Raw genomic sequence first — 21,765 nt, 5'->3', positions numbered from 1 at the left:
ACCACCCGTTGCAACGAATATGCGTTGATTCATTGCAACGGAGAGACCCATCCAGCTAGCAGGTGATGTTTGAGCTGCCGTTTCATCGTTGCCACGCTCCCCCGAGTGAAAAAAAAATCCCCCCCCCCTTACGGGTGCGATTTTCGGCCGAAAACAGTGTGAAAATAAAGTGAAAATAAAGTGAAAATAAACCAGCAAACGGGCTTGTGCTTGGTGACTTTAAACAGAGGGACTGCAGCCGGGGAAGCCTCACTGGGTAAACGAAGGCTTGCCGGTGTGTTGATCTCCGCTCGCTCGGAGAAAAAAAAATGGCGATCGCTTCGCCGGAAGATCAGAGGAGAGAGCCAAGGGGAGGGACTTTGCAGAAACCACAACAATGCTAATGCACAGAACTTTCCCGCTATTGTTGCAGATTGGTTGCAGGAGTGTAGCGCTTTCCGGAGGGTGAATCCACTTTTTGGGATTTCCCTGAAAGCGCTACAACGAAACGCTTTTTGCAGATTGGTTTCAGGAGTGTTGCAGATTGTCAACGACATTGTGCATAACGGCAAAACTGTAGTGATTTCAATTAGTAACCATTGTGCTATTTTGGACGAATGCGGAAAGCCCCGTAGTGTTGGTCTGAAGTAGCACAATAAAATCAGAGTCCAGTAGCACCTTTAAGACCAATAAAGATTTATTCAAGGCAAGTGCAAGCATAGTCTGACGAAGAGTGCTTGCACTCAAAAGCTCATGCCTTGAATAAATCTTTGTTGGTCTTAAAGGTGCCACTGGACTCTGATTTTATTATGGATCTGGTAAATGGGTCTTTGCAACATGCCTGTAATATACTCATTGGGACAAATGGACAGGTTTGGTCTTTACCAATTTTAAGCAGAGGGAAGAGAAAACATACATACATTTGGGTTTTTACTTGTGGAATGCATTTTATTGACAGTTCAGTCTTTGGGATGGATTCACACATGTATATACTACCATTTTGGCAGGAATGCAGTGATTTACATAGATCTTATAGTAGAGTATATTTATTTTATTACATTTTATACCATGCTCCTTTGTTGCTCAGGGCAATTTTCAGTAAGAATTTGCAGCTCACAATCCACTGTGATACGGGTACACTACAAATAATAGATTACCATTTATGAATTTATTTGAACACTATTTTAGACTGCAGGTGCTTAATCCTTCTTATCCCATGATGCAGACTATTAAATGTATTGAATATGAATTGTCCAGATGATGTAGAAACAATGGGATACAGGGCCAGTTCTAACAACAAAAGGAGTATATCGATGAGAAGAACTAAATTCCTCTTTCACCACCACAACCACCACCACCTATCTCAATTTACCTCCCTGCAGATTTTTGTGCCTTGCTGAAGTCATGTATAGTATTGAAATTGTATAAGCACATGCATAGATAAACTTCCGGAGATAAGTTATGGGCTATGGGTGGGTTCTGCAAGTCATCATCTGTGTGTTACCTTTTGCTTTTAAAATTAACATTCTCCCCTTTTTACTGTTTACAAGGTTTAATTTATGACACTGCTGCCATCACATCTAATTTGATTGTCATGTATTCTCGCATATAACATATGAATTGGATTAGGCTAATGACTCTACCAAGACCACACAATAAGCATTTCATGTCTAAGCAGGAATATGAACCTGCGTCTTCCCCCATCTAGATCATCTACCAGATAAAACAGATGGGAAACTACCACTGAAATGATAACTAGCTCTGGATGCCAAATCCTTGTCTCTTCAGCACCCTCTCCTATTTGATCCAGCCCAATATTTTTTTATAATCATCAGAGGTTGCCCTGTCTTCCCTTCCGCTGTTGTTATGGCTCCCATTCAAGGAACTTTTCCATGAAAGATGTTTCCCTCCTTTTATTTCTGTAAATACTGCTCCAAATTTGACCTATGTACACACAGACCTATGGGCCTCAAAAGAAGCACAGAGTGCTTAAGAATGTTTGGGCCCATGTACAGGAAACAATACATGTAACAACTGTCAGGATTTGGGTTCACCTATGCCTTAGCACAGTTTATTTCACCTGCTGCTCTATGTTCCAGCAAACAGCATATAGCTGCATTTTCAGAGGAAACCACCACACCCACAAATTCATTTTTCTGTGCCCTGCATTAACCACAGCCTTCATGTCAGAGCCATCAACTGCATCCCTATTCCCTTAAAATTCTGCAGTAGATTCCATTTACTAATACTAACAGGAAATCCCATGAATCTGCCTCATGGCCTTTTACTGACTTCACAAATCCAATTGATACAGACAGAGCCAATTCCTGAAACTGCAGCTGTCTACACTTACAAAGCTCTAACTGTTAGATAAGGAAGTGCCAGCTGGAACAAGAAGTTTCCCTTACTACTCTCGATGCCACATTCTTTGCCAAGTGGGCAGCTGTCAGCTTGGGTGGTGGCAAAACGGCATAAATGGGAAACCCCAAGTTCCATCCCTGCACACCCGTCCCAAAGCCATGTTTTGTGTTGTAACTTTTAAACTTGAACTAGGGGTAGTGAAAAGTGAGCTAAGCTGAGGAATCAAGGCACACTTGTGTCTCCAAGCCTCCCGTTTTCTGCATGCCACTGCCCAACAGGAGAGGGACTGGGATGTGGGGGAGGAGATGGGTAGTCAGCCCACAAGCCAACAAACATTTATTTCTCCCCAAGGAGGCAAACAGAGACATTTGGCAAAGCCATTAATGTTTACACTTGGTTTCAGTGGGATGCGATCCCTGTGGTTTGAACAGTCTTTAATCTGTCTGCCTTTGAGATCACAAGATGTTTCAGTGAAAATACCAGATAGTAAAATCAAGGGATTATTCCACAAGTCAGCCCAATAGCTTCACTTCATACTGCAGTAAACCAGGAAAACAATAGCTGATGTTTTTAAGACTGTGTTTTATTTTTCAACTTTAGTCATGGTCTTCTTCATTTAAAAAGGCTTAAAAAGTATCAGTATAAATATCCATAAATATCTTCCCAAATCCTCCCAACGTTAGTCGCCCATAGTCAGCCATCTAAAAAAGTAGATAGAAAATGTACAGGCTTTGGAAAACCCCCAAGAGAAGGAAAGTGACACAAAATAGAGGTAATGAAAATGTTCTTTGTTAGTTTTATAGGTTATTGTGTGATGCATGATATATGTGTAGGCTTCTGTTGGAATAGTCAGAAACATATGAAATGTATGAAGAAAATCCTGGAGGGCATTGGAGGAGATGTGTATTTAGCATAGATTAGGAGCTTCCTGATATTTTCCAAATAGTTTTCTCCAATGCCCTGATTGGCTCCATTGCCGACCCCACACTAACAATTTGCTGATCTTTTCAGGATATTTCCTCTCTGATTGCCTCCAGAGCAGAGAGAATGAAAACAGAAGTTAGACAGTTATGAATTTCTCTTCTTTCTATACAATGTTTGTTTCTCTTCTAAATAAAACTATTTTATTTTTAACCAGCTTGGTGCTTTACATGTTTGGCATATTTAAATTCTGCCAGCAGTCTCCCCTTTAACTTTTCAAATCACCAGGCACAAATGGCATACATCCAAGAGTTTTGAAAAAACTCAAATGTGAACTTGTGGATCTCCAGACAAAAATATGCAATTTATTAGTAAAATCTTCCTCGTTTCCCAAGAACTGGAAGGTAGCTCATATAACCCAATCTTTTAACAAGGTTTCAAAGGAGATACAAAAAATTTCCACTTATTGTGTAAGTGGGATCTATTGTTAAAGATAAAACTACTATATGCATATTGATGAATAAAAGCTATTGAGGAAGCATCAGCAGGGGATAATGTAAGGGAAAATCTTGTCTCACTAGCCTTTTAGAGCTGGGGGTAAACAAGCATATGGACAATGGTGGCCCAGGAGATGTTGTTTACCTAGACTTCTAGAAACTTTCGACAAAGTTCCTCAACAAAGTCAGTAAAATCAGCAGTGATGGGATAAAAGGACAAGTTATCTTGTGGCTTACAGCCATCTTCCCTTTCCTCTCCCCATAACAGACACCCTGTGAGGTGGGTGAAGCTGAGAGAGCCCTGATATCACTGCTCAGTCAGAACAGCTTTATCAGTGCTGTGGGGAACCCAAGGTCACCCAGCTGGCTGAATGTGGGGGAGTGCAGAATCGAACCCGGCTCACCAGATTAGAAATTCGCACTCCTAACCAGTACACCAAAATAGGTTGTTTCTCCATCTTGTCTTGTTTGTCTATTTGTTTAGGAAATATTAAATGCATTTATTATCTTAGCAGATTCTAGCAGGGTCCAAGGGCTCCAGAAATACCTTTAACGCAGACATTTAAAATATATTTATAAATTTTAATATTTGCACAATAAAGAATACTCTGGATCAGGTTGAGTGCTCTTTTTTTTTTTTTTACTAGATGTGTCACCAGATATAGACTGCCTCTGAACATGGAGGCTCTATTTAACTATCAAGCCTAAACCATGGGCTAGTGTAGCCCAGAGAGGGTCCATGTATTGGTAAGTTGACCAATTATAAGTTGGTCAGAGCTCCAAATTTGCTGCAGATTTGTTTTATGGTGGAAAATGGCAGATTTCTCCAACCAGGAAGTTCTCTTTTCATAATTTGTACATTCACTGTGTTGCCTTGATGCGTAGGAAAATGCTCTTGAAGGCATAGTAATGGGCAGTTAAAAATCAACAGCCAAATATCAAGCACTCAATAACACACTACATGCGTTTTAATGGAAACTTTTTATATAGATCCTTGCAAGCTACGTCGATGGAAAGTAACTTGTGGCTTTGTGGGATTCTTAATATAAATATCCTTGACATAAAAATTACTATCTTAGAAGGCAACATGGAGGGATTGGAAAATACTTTCTTGCATGTGGACCAACATAAACTATTTAATAGCTAAGAAGAGACTTCCACACACTTTTAGAGAAAAGCCCTCCCACTCTCTTTACTAAGCTTTCTGCCCCATAAAAGTATCTACCTCTTTTTGCTGCACTGATTCATTGAACTATCACTTCCATGGTTTTCCTTTGGCTCAGTGCAAATTGCTTCTTCTCCTGAGATTGCTGGCTTTTATTCCTTGAATTCTTTTTATAATACCATAATTGCAACATTAGACAAAACAATTAGAGCTCAAGCGAGCCACTTCTGAATGCCAGAGACTCATAATAACTTAATGAAATAAATAGAAATATAATTAGTATGTAAATATTTCCTTTCTTTAATTCCTAGCTATCCCAAGAGTGTGTTAAGTGAGATAAAATTATTGTTGAAAGAATATTCAGCTGCTCCCAGTTTTTAAAATCTGTGTTTCCAGCTTTGCTTCACTGCAGTGAGCATGGAAAGGGGGGGGGGGTTTCAAGACAAATGTGTCCTTGAACATGAAAGGCTCTGATAGCTCAATGTGTTTATCACTGGAAAGGAACCAGGAGGAGTAAAATGTTCTGTCATGTATAACTGTTGAGTTCCTTCCTCAAATTATTTGCAACCAACTGTTTTTCTCTGAGAATGTAATGATTCACTTTTGGAAAGGAAAATATGAACAGATGAGGGTGACTTTGGACACGTACACTGCAACCAACTTGTCATGGTGCTGTCTTAATGATGACAATTTGAGTCAGGCTGCCACTTCTTTTTTAGATGGAGGCTCTGTGTCTAAAGCTGGAATCATACAAGCTGCTTAAAGTGCTTCTCCTGCTGTTAACACGCACATGCAAAAAAAAAAAATAATTGAAAAAGCATTTCCAAATGCCCATGTACCAGGTTTCTGACTCCTCTGGACTTACAGTCTGGTTTTACCTTTCTGCACTCTACAAAGCAAGTGTGATTTTGATCGAAGAACTGCACAGTAGGGAAAAGTCAAGAAGGTACCAGGTTCAATCTCCTATTAAAAGCACTGGTAGTATGGGATATGAGAGGCTTTTACCTGAGACCCTAGAGAGCTGCTAGTGCTCCAAGCAGACAGTATTGACCTTCATGGCCCCTGTCCACTGGTCTGATTCAATATAAGATGCATGTATGGTACACCCATTCCGGAATAGTGATGGTACTGATGGTAGGGAAAGCTACATTTTGTAAACTTCTCAGCTAAAATCCTCTCCAGAAACTCCTAAAGTTTTTTAAATTGTTGCTCTACACTTCTCAAGAACCCTATGATTGATAGGGTTGTGAGTGTCCTGCATAGTGCAGGGAGTTGGACTAGATGACCCATGAGGTCCCTTTCAACTCTATTATTCTATGATTCTATGATCCTTAATAATATGGTAGTGAAAAGACTGTGTCACTAAAAAAGTTACATGTGGACAATCCCTCAAAACCTTCCTCTAGAACAGGCTTTTTCAACAGGGGTTTTTGATAAACCCTGGGGTTTCTTGATGGCCCTAGAAAGATTTCCCCAGTAGGATGGGAGTTAATTAATTTTAAATATATTTTAATTAAAATATATATCAGATGATATGACCATATATGGTTATGTCAACCAATCTGCCCTCCCCAAATGGCCAATGATGGGCCTAGAGGGGGTGGAAAGGGGAGGATCACTCATTGCATGTGGTAGCAACTGGAGTCCAGAGAGGTAAGTACTCTCATTTTAATTTAACTGTGTGGGCATGGGGTGACAGAATGGTAAATGCCTGCCCCAGCTCTGTTCCCATCACAGCAGTGACACAGGAGCTACAGCTGGGTGTCATCAGCATACTGATGGCAACCCAAGCCGTAACTCCTGACCAGCTGGGCCAAAGGGTGCATAAAGATGTTAAAGAGCGTGGGGGAGAGCACCGAGCCCTGTGGAACTCCACAGCCTGAACAAAGGTTTATGCATGTAAGCTCTAACACTGAAATGGGTAGTGAATATTAATATCCTTACTGAAATGATCTGGGATCACCAAATATGTAGGGCCAGAGGTTCTATGAGTACAGTACAGTCCTCAGCAGAGTTAAACTTCTAAACCCTTGAATTCAACTGACTTAGGAAGGGTAACTCTGCTTAGTATTGCATTTTCAATAGGACACAAATATGGTTGTATATTTTCATCATCAACAATCTAGCCAGGATGCAAGAACAGTGTAATGGAAGGTTACTAACAATCAGAAAAGTTAGTCAGTAATGTTTTTGTTCCTGGCACAGCTAGAGAATGGGGGGAAAATAAAGTTATCAACCCTAATCTGATGACAGGCAAATGAGAAATGTGGCAAGAATGGGAAATGTAGCGAAATGAGTGAAAATAACTATCATCAAACTGAAGAGGAGAGAGTCATAACAAGGTGTGGTGTATAAACGATTGCTTCCTGAGCAGGTGGCATATGCAGAACCCACATCCAAAGAGGCCTTGAGAGAAGTAGAGCAACCAAGGTTACTGTTGTGGCTTTAACAGAAATTTGAGCTACAAAAATCAGCAGGTGAATCTATGGGGAAAAAGATAAGCATTATCACCTGCTATGCCTAAAGATTATACTGCCATTAATAGCTGGGCTGAGGAAGTGATAGTACCAGCAACCATAACAAGAAGTTATCAAGGAAAGATTAAATATGACCAGGCTAGTCAGGAAAGATAACTGTTAGATATTAATATTTGAGTTTCATGTACACAGAAAGCCAGACACATTCATTATAATGAGGACTCAAGTTATCAAAGGAAAGAATAGCTGAAAACAATTTGGAATTGCCATTTATTCCAAGGAATCCATTATTCCCAAAATTCTAAGCCTCCATTTCCCCACTTGGATGTATTCCAATGAGTTCATTTTTTAAAAAATTGTTTGCGATTATTAGATAGTCCATTGCAGATGCAGATTTGAAATACTATTTTCACCAATTTTGGCAGTGTGGTTTATGACCAGATAATGGTATATAAGTTTACCTCTTTTCATTACTGGCCCACCCTTCAACTATGATAAGCCCACCCCACCACATGTTCTACAATCGAGTTTTTCTTCTCTAGACTTGTGATGGACAGCACCTGGGAAAGGGGGTTCTGAGTGCTGTAACAACAGCGACAGTGAGGGAAGAATAGAAACTCCTCATGATCCAAGTAAAAGCTCGGGCTACAAACAGGCTTTGAGCCTTGTGATTTGGAGATAATATATAAGCTGCAGGCTGGAGGGAGTTCAGGCAGACCTGAATCTGAGACTGATCAGAGGAAAGTATGACAGATCCTAACTCCAATGAGAGTACTGGTCTTTTGATTGACAGGGCTAATCCACACAGTGTCTGGTCAACTAGGGCAGTGATTTGGCAGAAAGAATAAGGGTAGGCAGGCATTTGCTCCCAAATTAAGGGGAAGCCTTCTGAGGAAGAGAAGTTGTAAGGAAAAATCAGTGGATAATTTCCTAAGATATGTGTGTGCAAGATAGAGCTTCAGTCACCTTAAAAAGAAAGGGAGAAAGTTGTGATACAAGCTGTGCCCACATTTTAAGAACCAGAGGGTGATGTAGTGGAACTCATTAAGAGCAAAGAAAAATAACCATGCTTGGGGACAGACACAGTGAATTCTTTCAATTAAAAAGTGGTACTGTAGTATTGGGAAAAGGGTAGTTGGTAAAATGCAGCAGGAAAAAAAATGAGGAGCTTTAGACAAGGTAGAAGAATGACTGTGTTGCACTCACTCAAGTAGCTCCATGGTTTCATGCTCTAGTTAAGGAAAGATAAGTTAAAAACTGAAATCAAAATGGCACAAATATATTAAAGTCTTTTTTCTTTTTAAATGAATATATTTCTAATTTTCAACTTATCAATATCCAAAAAAGAGACATGGATGCTTGAGGTATCTCAAGGAGAAGGAGGAGGAGTTGGAGGATGATTTGGGGCCATTCTGCACCTGATAAATATAGTGAAATGCTTACCTTATGAAGACACCGTGTTTTTGGCATCTTGCACAATGTGCCAACCTCTTGTGACCATCCAGCAAACCTCAAGTAACATCTGCCATTTAAAAGTGCTAGTTGGGGCATCGCATAAAGTGGATTCCCCAACCTAAAAAGCACAAGCTACAGGAGAGCAACCCGCAGACCACATGCTAAAGAAATGTATGGAGGCAAAGAAGTGCTATCTCTGCCTCCAATGTCCCGCCCTCACACCCACCTCCCTCTCCCTTCTCCTGGGAACAGGTTGTATTTTTTTTTAAAGAGGAAACTGCCTGGAGCAATGAATAGGCATTCAATCATACAGGCAAAGCGAAAAATGCTTGGAGGGAGAGTGTTAGAAAAGCTATAGTTGCGTATGAGCTTTGGCTAGCAAGAAATGCTAAATGCAATAAAAAAAAGGTTCTTTAGTTCTTTAGTTGTTGTTGTTATTATTATTATTTGTTTGTTTGTTAATTTGTATGACTGCTGCTCTTGGAAACTGGCAGTACATTAAAAACCATTACAATTCCCGAGAACAACTGAAGATGGCGCCGTATCATCTGGGCTTCTGTCCGGCTCTTAAGCCATGCTGAGGGTCAGGAGCAACCGCACCTGGCTGACCTTAGCAGATACGCAAATCTGCTCGCCGGTCACCCCAGGAACCGGGAACGGCATCCTGAGGGTCCTACAGATCTGTGGAGAGGGAGGAGATGAAGCTCTCCAGATCAACCGCGGCATGTGCTTAAGGTCATGATGGCGCCCTTGTCGTAAATAACTTTCTAAGCCTGAAACGACCAGCTGACCCTACATTCTTCCCTGATCATCTTTTACTAGACTGACAGGAGCTGAAGTCTACAACAGTAAGGATTGAAAGCTTTCTGGCTTTTCCTTTTCTCTCTTCCCCCCCCCCTCCTCAACCAATTTACAAGTGAATTCCTTCTTTCGTCAAGTGAGAGGCTCCCAGCTAATTATACCCACTAACCAAACAAAGAGAGAGCTTAAGAAAAAAGAGACTTTAAAGCTTTGCTGGAGAGAGTTCAGTGGGGGAAGCTGACTTGATACGGAGATGGACAAACTGATAATTTGGGATCGCTCTTGCTCCCGCGAGACCTCACGAGACTTTCTGTTTATACTTTGTGACTGCCTAGAACTATGGAAAAATTAGCTAAGGCACAGCTTTTTCATTTGTTATGCGAAGGGAACTCAAAGATACTGAAAGCAGTCAATAAGGTGGAAAAGGAAATCCGAGGGATTAAAGGGGAGCTTTTGGACGGAGCCGACGATCTGGTGAGAGCAGTTGATGAGGGCACAGCTCAGTCAACAATACAAATGAGAATTCAATGTCTGGAAGTTAATCAGCAGGAGGGGGAGAGAGCTAGGGACGTAAAAATCCAAAGCACCTTGGAAGAACTTGGGAAAACAGATTTAAGGAAGGAAAGCACCGAAAACCTGGAAGTCTATTTAGAGCAGGAAGTTATTTGGATCAGCAAAATAAAAAGAGTCTATTCAAAGGTGACAGCACGCAAAAAGCTATCAGGAGATATCTCTGTGCGACCAGAGGAAGAGATCCAGGTTGATAAAGTATACAGAGCCTACTTAAAGGCGACTGCAAGCAAGAATCAAGCAAGAGACTTCTTTGGCCCTGACAGAAGGACAATCAGAAATACTTTACTATGGAAAAAAACACAATTTCATTTTCTGCGACCACCTGAAGGATGTGTTGAACAGTGGAGCATTCTCCTGGTTTCCTGTGGGGAAGACAGCGGTAGTAACTCTTAGGACAGGACCAATATATGAAGGGAACTGACTTTATATCATCTAAGACAATAATAGAATATATTCTTATAATAGATTATACTCTTATATGTATCAACAATTACTCTGCCAAGAAAGATGGTAATAACTTCTAGATCAGGATCAATATGTGATGGGAACTGAATATGTATGCCAATATGTATGCTAAAAGAAGATGACAAACTATACTTCATATGTATTAACAAGACAGCAGCAGTAACTCTTAGGTCAGGACCAATTTATGAAGGGACTGACCATATATCACTTAAGATAATAATAGAATATATTCTTATAATAGATCATACTCTCATATGTATTAACAATCATTTTGCTAAGAAAAATGGTAAAAACTTCTAGATTAGGATTAATATGTGATGGGAACTGAATATGTATGTTAAAAGAGGATGGCAAACCATAAAAAAAAAACATTACAATTCCCCATTAAAACCCCATAAACAATGACTCAATCACAATGATGGCGATTAAGAAAAAACTATTCCCATACAGGCCTACTGGATGAGCAGAAGGGAGCGGACGGATAATTGGGCATAGAGTGGAACATTCTGGGAAACCAGGCCAGTCTAATACTGATTCTCCCTCTGGGGAGAGGGGCCCAATTTTAGCTCCCGGGCCACCACCCAGCCTCAGACATACGCCTGGCGGAAGAGCTCCATTTTGCAGGCCCTGCGGAACTCAGAGATCTTTATCAGGGCCCACAGCTCTTCAGGGAGCTCATTCCACCAGGTAGGGGCCAGGACCAAAAAGGCCCTGGCCCTTGTCAAGGCCAGGTGTGCCTCCCGGTTCCTGAGATTAACAGCAGATTCTTACTCGCAGAGCGAAGTGCCCTGACAAGGGGCATAAGGAGATCGGCAGTCCCTCAAGTATGCAGGATCCAAGCCATGTATAGCCTTAAAGGTTAAGACCAAAACCTTGAACCTAATCCGGAAACAAACTGGCAACTAGTGCAGCTGCTTCAGCAGAGGCTGAACATGGGACCTCCAAGATGATTTAGTGAGGACCCGTGCAGCTGCATTCTGTACCAGCTGTAAATTCCGGGTTAGGGACAAGGGTAGGCCTGCATAGAGCGAGTTACAGAAGTCAGATCTAGAAGTTACCATTGCATGGATCACAGTGGCCAGGTGTCCTGGGGGCAGATAGGGTGCTAGTAGCCGAGCTTTCCATAGATGGAGAAACACCATCTGGGCTACCTTAGTGACCTGGGCTTCCATGGAAAGTGAGGCACCCAGAATCACTCCCAAATTCCTGGCTTGGGGCACAGATGAAAATTGCACCCCGTCCAGGCAGGGAAGACGCACTTCCTGTTCCTGCTCACTTCGGCCTAGCCAAAGGACCCCTATCTTTGAGTGGCTGAGTTTCAGGTGGTTCCTCCTGATCCATCCAGCCACTGCTTAGAAACAGCTGGCGAATTTTTCTGGGGGGAGATCCTGACGGCCATCCATCAAGAGATAGAGCTGGGTATCACCCAAGCCCATAACTCCATACCAGCTGGGCCAGAGGATGCATATAGATGTTAAATAATGTGGGGGAGAGCACTGCTCCCTGTTGCACCCCATATGGGAGTGCAAAGGAGTTGGATAAAAAGCCATCATTGGACCCGCGGAACCCTGCCAGTTACCGCCCGGTTTTGCACTTCGCGTTCCTGGGTAAGGTGATAGAGCGGGCCGCGGTGGACCAACTCCTAGGTTTCTTGGATGAAACTTCGTCCCTCGACCCATACCAGTCTGGCTTCTGCCCTGGCCACGGGGTGGAGACCGTGCTGGTCGCCCTCATGGATGATATCTGGCGCCAGCTGGATTGGGGCGGTTCCGCCATTCTTGTGCTTCTAGACCTGTCAGCCACATTTGATGTGGTCGACCACGAGTTATTGGTATACCGCCTTGCCAGAGCTGGAATAAGGGGGACTGCACTTCAATGGATTTCTCCAGAACCAGACACAGAGGGTTGCGATAGGGGAGAATATGTCGAGCCCTTGCAAGCTCCCTTATGGGGTTCCACAGCGGGCAATACTCTCCCCCACACTTTTTAACATCTATATGCACCCTCTAGCCCAGCTGGTCTGGGGCTATGGGCTGGGATGCCACCAATATGCGGATGACACCCAGCTCTACTTCCTAATAGATGGCCGGCCAGACTCCACCCTGGATACATTTGCCAGCTGATTGGATGAGGTAGCTGGATGGCTCAGGCAGAGTCACATGAAACTCAACCCCTCCAAGATGGAGGTCCTGTGGCTGGGAAGAAGAGGGCAGGACCAGGAAGCGCGCCTCCCATGCCTGAACGGGGTGCAATTAACACCTGCACCAGTTGCCAGGAATTTAGGGGTGACATTTGATGCCTCCCTCTCTATGGAGGCTCAGGTCACCAATGTAGCTCGGACGGGTCAAGGCTAAGGGCTGGCCTGGGTCAAGGCTAAGGGCAGGCCTGCATAGAGCAAGTTACAGAAGTCCAGTCTAGAGATGGCTGTTGCATGGATCACTGTGGCTAGGTGTTCCGGGGCCAGGTAGGGTGCTAGTAGTTTGGCTTGGTGGAGATGGTAAAATGCCAGCCACGCTACTTTTGTGATCTGGGCTTCCATTGTAAGGGAAGCATCCAGAATCATGCCTAGGTTCCTGGCAGAGTCAGTGTAGAGAGCTGTACACCATCGAGGGCAGGCAGGCGCACTTCCTCACATGAGCCCTTCCTACCCAGCCACAGGACATCCGTCTTTAAAGGATTGAGCTTCAGGAGACTCTGCTTCAGCCATCTCATCACTGCTTCCAGGCAGCTGGCTACTGCTTCTGGGGGGAGTCAGGGCGGCCATCCATCAGGAGGAAGAGCTGGGTGTCATCGGCATATTGATGACAACCCAGCCCAAACCTCTGTACCAGTTGTGCGAGAGGGCGCATAAAGATGTTGAATAGGAAAGAAGAGAGGACCACTCCTTGTGGAACTCCGCAAGTAAGTTGCCGGCGGTCTGATGTTTTCTCTCCTATTGCAACCCTCTGTCCACGATCCCGGAGGAAGGAGATCAGCCATTGGAGGGCTGTCTCTCGTATTCCGGCATCGATGAGGTGGCGAGCTAGAAGCTTGTGATCGACTGTGTCAAACACTGCTGAGAGGTCTAGTAATATCAGCAGTACCGACCCGCCTCAGTCCAACTGGCAACGGAGGTCGTCCGTCAGGGAGACTAGCGCTGTCTCTACCCCATGGCCAGGCCAGAAGCCTGACTGGGATGGGTCTAGGACTGAAGCTTCTTCCAGGTACTCTGTTATTTGGTTTGTGACAGCCCTTTCTATCATCTTCCCCAGAAACGGTAGATGCGAGACGGGTCGATAGTTGTTGGGCTCTCGCGGTCTAAGGATGTTTTTTTCAGCAGTGGGCGTACCACAGCCTCTTTCAATCCCTCCGGGAATTCTCCCATTGTGAGATATAGATTGATTATCTCCTGGAGGAGGCCCTTTATCCTTATGTCAGCTGTTCTTAAGAGCCAGGATGGGCAAGAGTCTAGTGGGCATGTGGTTGGCCTCGCTGTTGCTAGTATCCTGTCCACTTCAGTCAGCGTGAGTCGTCTGAAGTTACTCAGGGTTTTCTCCACAGACGCCCAAGGGGCCTCTAGTTCATTTTCTGTATCTAAGGTTGGAGAGAGGTCATGGCAGAGTGTCGAGATTTTATCTGCAAAATGACTCGCAAATGCCTCACAGCTGATATCCAATTTGCTACCGGTTTGTTGCCCTTCAGCCAGGGCAGTGAGAGACCGAACTACCTTAAACAATTGAGCTGGGCGTGAGTCTGCAGATGCGATTATTCTCCCCACCAGGCTGAACTTGGGTGGAAGTCAGTTAAATACAATCAGAACTGCGACCACTGCCGCTTATATGTTATACTAGATTTAAAGCCCATTTTATCGTGCAATAAAATGGGTGCTAGAAGGGCCCTCCCGCCGAAGCTAAAAGGCTTCTGCTTGGGAGGGGTGGAAGTAAGAAAGGCGTCCTACCATTTGTGTCAGCCTGGGTCTGCGGAGCGTCGGGTAGGTGCGCCGATGGTCGATGGCAGCCGCCTCAGAGGCGGGCGGCCACGTGCAGCATCGCGGCGGCTGCGGCCTAGGCACGGCGCTTGGGGCAGCGGCCAAGGCATGGCGCTGGCATCCTCTCCTGTCGGTGAGTGTGTCTTCGACCTCGTATGGGGAGGCAGGCATTCGTCGGGGCGGCGGCTGCGCGGCAGTGGCGTTGAAGGCTGGGAACAGCAGGGGAAGCAGTCAGCGGCAAGTGTCTGGGTGGGAAGGGTCGGGCGGCTGCAGCGGGGGAAGCAGGCAGCGGCAAGTGTCTGGGTGGGAAGGGTCGGGCGGCTGCAGCGGGGGAAGCAGGCAGCGGCAAGTGTCTGGGTGGGAAGGGTCAGGCGGCGGCAGCTCCAGGCAGACGGTGGAGGGGGGGAGGCCGGGTGGTGGCTGAGCCGGGGGTGGAGGGTGGTGGCGGCCTTCTGAGGTTGGCGGGTGGCGGAATTCGGGGAGGGGGTGGTGGGGTCGGAGCAAGTTGGCCAGTCGTCATAGGGCAGTCGCTGGGCAGCGAGAGCATCATTGCCACGGCGCCCAGTGGTGTGGGGGCAGGGTCCTCCCTGGCGGCCATCCGGCAAGGATGGCGGCTTGGGAGGACTGAAGAGTTGGTGGCGCGGCCTCTGGGAGACGGGCCAAGTTGCCAACAGGGAGGCGTGCAAAGCACGCCTCCCAATTGGCCACTTGGCCCTGGATTGCCACTCTGAGGAGCGGATTAAAGATGTGACTTGTTGTTGATGTTAATTGGGGATTTTATTTTGTTTTAACTGTTTATGTTGTATACAGCCCTGAGGCCTATTTGGAGAAGGGCGGTATAAAAATTTAATAATAATAATAATAATAATAATAGTAGTAGTAGTAGTAGTAGTAGTAGTAGTAGTAATAATAATAATAATAATAATAATAATTCCTCCCCCATAGCGACCTTCTGTGACCTGTTCTCTAGAAAGGAGGTTAGCCACTTAAGAGCCACCCTTCCAGTCACAGTATCAGCGAGGCGGTGAACCAAAAGCTCATGGTCAACCACATCAAATGCAGCTCACAGGTCTAATAGCACGAGAATGGCCAACCCACCCCGGTCCACCTGGCACTAGAGATCATCTGTCAGGGCGACCAGCACAGTCACTACCCCATGGCCAGGACAGAAACCAGACTGGTATGGATCAAGGGCCAAAGTTTCCTCCAAAAATGCCCAGGAATGCAAGATGCATTATCTGGCTGCAGCTGGCGGTGTCCCGCAGATCCAGTGATGGTTTTTTCAGAAGAGGGCGAACCACTGCCTCCTTGAGCCACTGAGGGAATTCTCCCGATGTAAGGGAGAGGTTTATAATCTCCCTCAGGAGAACACCTATCCATGGGTCGCTGGTCTTAAGCAACCATGACGGACAGGGATCAAGGGGACAACTGGTCGCCCTCACTGACCCTAGCAATTATGTTCAAAGTAAAAAAATAAGGACATGGTAGGAGGAAGATAGGAAGCAGGTATGTGTTGCCCCCATCTTCAAGAAGGGGAAAGTAGTAGAAACAACAGAGAAATATGGGGAGGGGATGTTGCTTAGTGAAATAACCTTGCTTTGCATGCAGAAGGTTCAGTTTGCAGCATCTTCAGGTTAACAAGATCAGACAGTAGAATCATAGAATCATAGAATCATAGAATCATAGAATCATAGAGTTGGAAGGGGCCATACAGGCCATCTAGTCCAACCCCCTGCTCAATGCAGGATTAGCCCTAAGCATCCTAAAGCATCCAAGAAAAGTGTGTATCCAACCTTTGCTTGAAGACTGCCAGTGAGGGGGAGCTCACCACCTCCTTAGGCAGCCTATTCTACTGCTGAACTACTCTGACTGTGAAATTTTTTTTTCTGATATCTAGCGTATATCATTGTACTTGAAGTTTAAACACATTACTGCGTGTCCTCTCCTCTGCAGCCAACAGAAACAGCATCCTGCCCTCCTCCACGTGACAACCTTTCAAATACTTAAAGAGGGCTATCATGTCCCCTCTAAACCTCCTTTTCTCCAGGCTGAATATTCCCAAGTCCCTCAACCTATCTTCATAGGGCTTGGTCCCTTGGCCCCAGATCATCTTCGTCGCTCTCCTCTGTACCCTTTCAATTTTATCTACGTCTTTCTTGAAGTGAGTCCTCCAGAACTGCACACAGTACTCCAGGTGTGGTCTGACCAGTGCCGTATACAATGGGACTATGACATCTTGTGATTTTGATGTGATGCCTCTGTTGATACAGCCCAAAATGGCATTTGCCTTTTTTACCGCTGCATCACACTGCCTGCTCATGTTTAGTTTACAATCCACAAGTACCCCAAGGTCTCGTTCAGACACAGTGTTACCTAGAAGCGTATCCCCCATCCAGTAGGCATGCTTTTCATTTTTCTGACCCAGATGCAGAACGTTACACTTATCTTTATTAAATTGCATCTTGTTCTCATTTGCCCATTTTTCCATTGTGTTCAGATCTCATTGAACTCTGTCTCTATCTTCCGGAGTATTTGCCAGTCCTCCCAATTTGGTGTCATCCCCAAACTTGATGAGTAGTCCCTCCATCCCCTCATCTAGATCATTAATAAATATGTTAAAAAGTACCGGGCCGAGCACCGAGCCTTGAGGTACCCCGCTACTCACCTCTCTCCAGTCTGATGAAACACCATTGACAACAACTCTTTGAGTGCGGTTCTCTAACCAATTCCCTATCCACCTAACTATCTGAAAATCCAGATTGCAGTCCTTCAACTTATCCATCAGAACATCATGGGGAACCTTGTCAAAAGCTTTACTAAAATCCAAGTAAATGGCATCAACCGAATTTCCCCGATCCGGCAAACCTGTTACTTGGTCAAAAAAGGAAACTAGGTTGGTCTGGCAGGACCTGTTGGAGACAAATCCATGCTGACTTCCTTGGATCACCAAATTGTCCACCAGATGTTTGCAGATCACTCCCTTTAATATCTGCTCCATTATCTTCCCCACAACAGAGGTCAGACTCACTGGTCTGTAGTTTCCCGGGTCATCCTTCCTCCCTTTTTTGAAGATCGGAATAACGTTTGCTCTCTTCCAGTCCTCCGGGACATCTCCAGTCCTTAAAGAGGTTCCGAAGATGATGGACAAGGGCTGTGCAAGTTCTCTGGAAAGTTCTTTGAGCACTCTCGGGTGCATTTCATCCGGACCAGGGGATTTGAACTCATCCAGTGCAGCTAAATGCCTCTCGACAACCTCTCTATCCATGTTAACCTGCCACCCAGACACTATCCTTTGGCTACGGCCATCTCTAGATGTGCCTAAACACTTTGACCTGTGGGAAAAAACAGATGTAAAATAGGCACTAAGCCTTTCTGCTTTCTCTGCATCTTCCATTAGAGTTTGTCCATCCACACCCAACAGTGGGCCTATTGCCTCCTTTACTTTACGTTTATTCCTCACATAACTGAAAAATCTTTTCTTGTTACAATGCGCTTCCCTGGCCAATCTTAGCTCACTCTCAGCTTTGGTGATGTGAAATACCTTTACCTTAGTAGGTGATGTGAAATACCTTTACCTCAGACTCTGAAGACCCACTGCCACGATGAGTAGAGTAGACAATACTTACATGTGTGGGGATTATGCACACAAACTGGTATGAAGTTTATCCCTTAGAGCAGGGGGTGGCAGGGGCTCATGGGAATTGTAGTCCATGGACATCTGGCGGGCCGCAGTTTGACTACCCCTGCCATAGAGGAACAAATGAGAGTACTACTGTAAGAGTACTGATATAATCTGACAGATATCATACAAGCTCTTACTCCAAATATGAAGATCACTTCTATTTTAAAAATTAATTATAAAAAAAGAAGCTTATATACGGAATTCAATGCTAGGGTTTGGTACATTCCAGGAAAATGTGGTTGTTTGGTTCATGGTTTGTGCCATGCCCAGTTCATGAACCACAAACTATCATACACTTTTAGCCACCCGACAAACTGGTTTTATTCATGAGGTTCATGAACCATTAGAATAGTCTCCAGTGTGCTAGGGACACCAAACTCACGGGGAATGTCTGGATGACTCTCCTCTGCTTGCTCTCCATGATTGGTGAGGATCAGATTTACGGGGTCTGAATTATGGCCCCCAAAGAAGGTTCCCCAGAGAGGTTCTTTCTGAGGAAATGACCCCTTTTCATTTCCCTAGAGATTCCCTGCAAGTCTGATGTCTCTAGGCCACCCTTTTCAATCTTCTCACCATGGAGAAACCCCTGAAATCATTTTTCAGGCTTTGAAGAGCCTCAGAAGTGATGCTGGCCAAGCCTGCCTACCACAACCTCAGAAGTTACATGTCACTGGAAGTGACATGTCACTGGAAGTGACATGTCACTGGAAGTGACATGTCACTGGAAGTGACATCATCACCCACATTAACAGGCAGGGTCAAGGAGGACTTGGGGGAGGGAGAGAGGACATGGTTTAAGATGGGAATAGGTCTGCAGGCTCCATCCCCACCACAGAAATCATGGGACAACTCACACTTGGAAGGGGAGCAGAGGAGGAATTGAAGTGGCTGGTCCCCAACTTGTGGCTGAATCCATTAAGAAAGGGAGTGAACCCTGTGGACCCCCTCCAGAGCTCCCGCAGACCCCTGAGGGCTCACGGACCCCTGGTTGGGAATCCCTGCTCTAGACAGACAGACAGACAGACCTTTATTATGGTCATAGACCAGCATAAATTGATGTGATATGTCTTAAAACCAGAATTTAAGACATCCTAAAATACACTATCATACAAAATAACGCATGCAGTAAGAGTATACAGACAATAAACTATTCTAAGATAACACAACTCCCAATTCATTTAGCAGAGACCATCCTATCGCAAATATTCAACCTGGCAACACTATAAATTATGTCATTATTTGTTTCTATAAGCAGCACAGAATTGAAAAAAATGTCCTGAATGACCTGAAAGTCTACATAACAGTGGTAGGATGGAGCAGGTATGTATGTCATTATAATATTGCCCTTGAAGGAGTGAATGTTCCATGTTTCTGTGTGTCCTGAGCCATAGGGGCATTTCCTTTTGAATTAAGTTATTTTCCTATACCTTCCTTCTATTACCACTGAAGAGAAGACATTACAGTGTGCTAAAGTGAAGGCCCTCCTATGACTAAGTACTTCAAGTTTGGTTCAGTACATCACAGGGGAGGACAAATATCTATTGGGTTCACTAACAATAAAGGATAGATTACAAATTAAGTCTTGTTGGTGTTCTGTATCCATTAATCTCTGCTTAACAACTTCTTTGGTCTGATCATATTCCATGTTCAACAAGAGCTCTGGAGAGAACTCCAAGGATGCATAGATCTATTCTATACACTTGGTCATTTTGACAGGCAGAGTTTAAGGAGTATATAGAATGAATCATGTGCAAGCTAGAGACGTCAAAGTCACAGGGGACCTGCCGTGGATGCTCTTCTACCTAGAATCATAGAATTGGAAGGGGCCATAGAGACCATCTTGTCCAATCCCCTGCTCAATGTAGGATCATCCTAAAGGATCCTTTATAAGTATGTGTTCAGTCAATGCTTAAAGACCTGCCCTCCAAGTTCCAAACCCTGTTATTTTGAACCATCGAGAAATGTGGTGGAACCTTCCCACCCTGGCTGGCATATTTTCACACTGAAATCCAGGGTGGACAGTGTCCAGCAGGAGAAATGTTCCCCCATCGGTACACAAGAAGTGGTGGGGCATGCTGCCCTGCTGCAAGAAACCAGGGGTGGCCCACCATGGCTGCTGCTGTGCATAATGGGGCCAGCTCTATTTTCCTGGAAGGACTCAGGACCTAGCCAAGTTGAAAAATCCCAACACATCCCATATTTAGTAGCTTTGTGGTGCTGCTGCACTCAGCATGAATGCATGCATCCATCATGAACTCTACATGGATCTGAATTCTTAATAGGTCAGTTTGGTTATATGACTCACTCTCTCCAAGTCCATATATAGTTGCTCCTAAAGGGCCATGAAACAAATATCAGTGCAACTGAGGTCTGAAATAAGAGAAAATGTAAAAGTACCATATTCCTCCTATACTCTTTCTTGCTTAATAGTATCTGGGCTGTGGAGGGGCTTCTGGCAGAACAGTAGCAACAGGTGCTTACTTGGACACTCAGAACAGCCTTCTTGAGTGACAAAAGAATCAGAACTAGCAAGTTACAGAACACTAATTATAGCCAAACATTTTCTTGGTACTTTTGGCAATAACTTCCTTCATTTCACAGTCTAATCCCATTACTTACAGCTGGCAGCAGGCTCTCTCCCTCTCTCGCTCGCTTTCATACACACACACACACACACACACACACACACATATACTGGGGAGACTGCAAATACTAAAAATCTTTATAGCATTTTTTCACTTATTTTCCATAGGATCCACACTGGGTATACTAAACTGCTTTCAGTCCAGGGCAAGTAACACTTTTTTTCTCATTAAAGTGCAGCCAGGGTTTTTTTCTCTGCTCCCTCCCCATTCATAAGACTTAAGTTTATTTTTTATCATGACTGTTGTTGGTTTTTTTAACCATCTACTGATAAAGTGTTTCAGATCAGTGCAGAGGAAGCAGTGATGTAATCAGGCACAGGACTTAAAAATAGTCATCGGGAAATAGCAGCTTTGTTCCTCAAAGGAAAGGAAGATCATGTGTTGCTGCAGAAATTCACATGACCTGCTTGATAAAGCAGCAGTGTGTCCACATTCCTATAGCAGCCGCACTCTCTCACACATGGGGGGGGGCACAAGGGAAAACTGTCAGCCTGCACAACTTCCAGCTGTTGCTTATACTCACTGCTTCCTCAAAAGGCTTTGGTTCTTTCCCGCCTAACATAAACCTGTCAGTTTTCCTTCAAACAACTTACATTTCCGAAAAGATCAACGAAAAATGTCTCTCATTCTTATTACACTTTATATGATGGTGGCACCTGATGGCTCCAGACAGGATTGCAATACTCTTTTGTTTCTGATGCTGCCCTCCAAAAGAATACTGGAACATTTCAGAACATTGGCTATCCATGCTTTTTCCACCCACAGCAGTAAAATTAT

This window comes from Paroedura picta, chromosome 2, assembly GCF_049243985.1.
Source record: "Paroedura picta isolate Pp20150507F chromosome 2, Ppicta_v3.0, whole genome shotgun sequence".
NCBI classification, from domain to species: domain Eukaryota; kingdom Metazoa; phylum Chordata; class Lepidosauria; order Squamata; family Gekkonidae; genus Paroedura; species Paroedura picta.
This window is presented reverse-complemented; position numbering follows the sequence as displayed.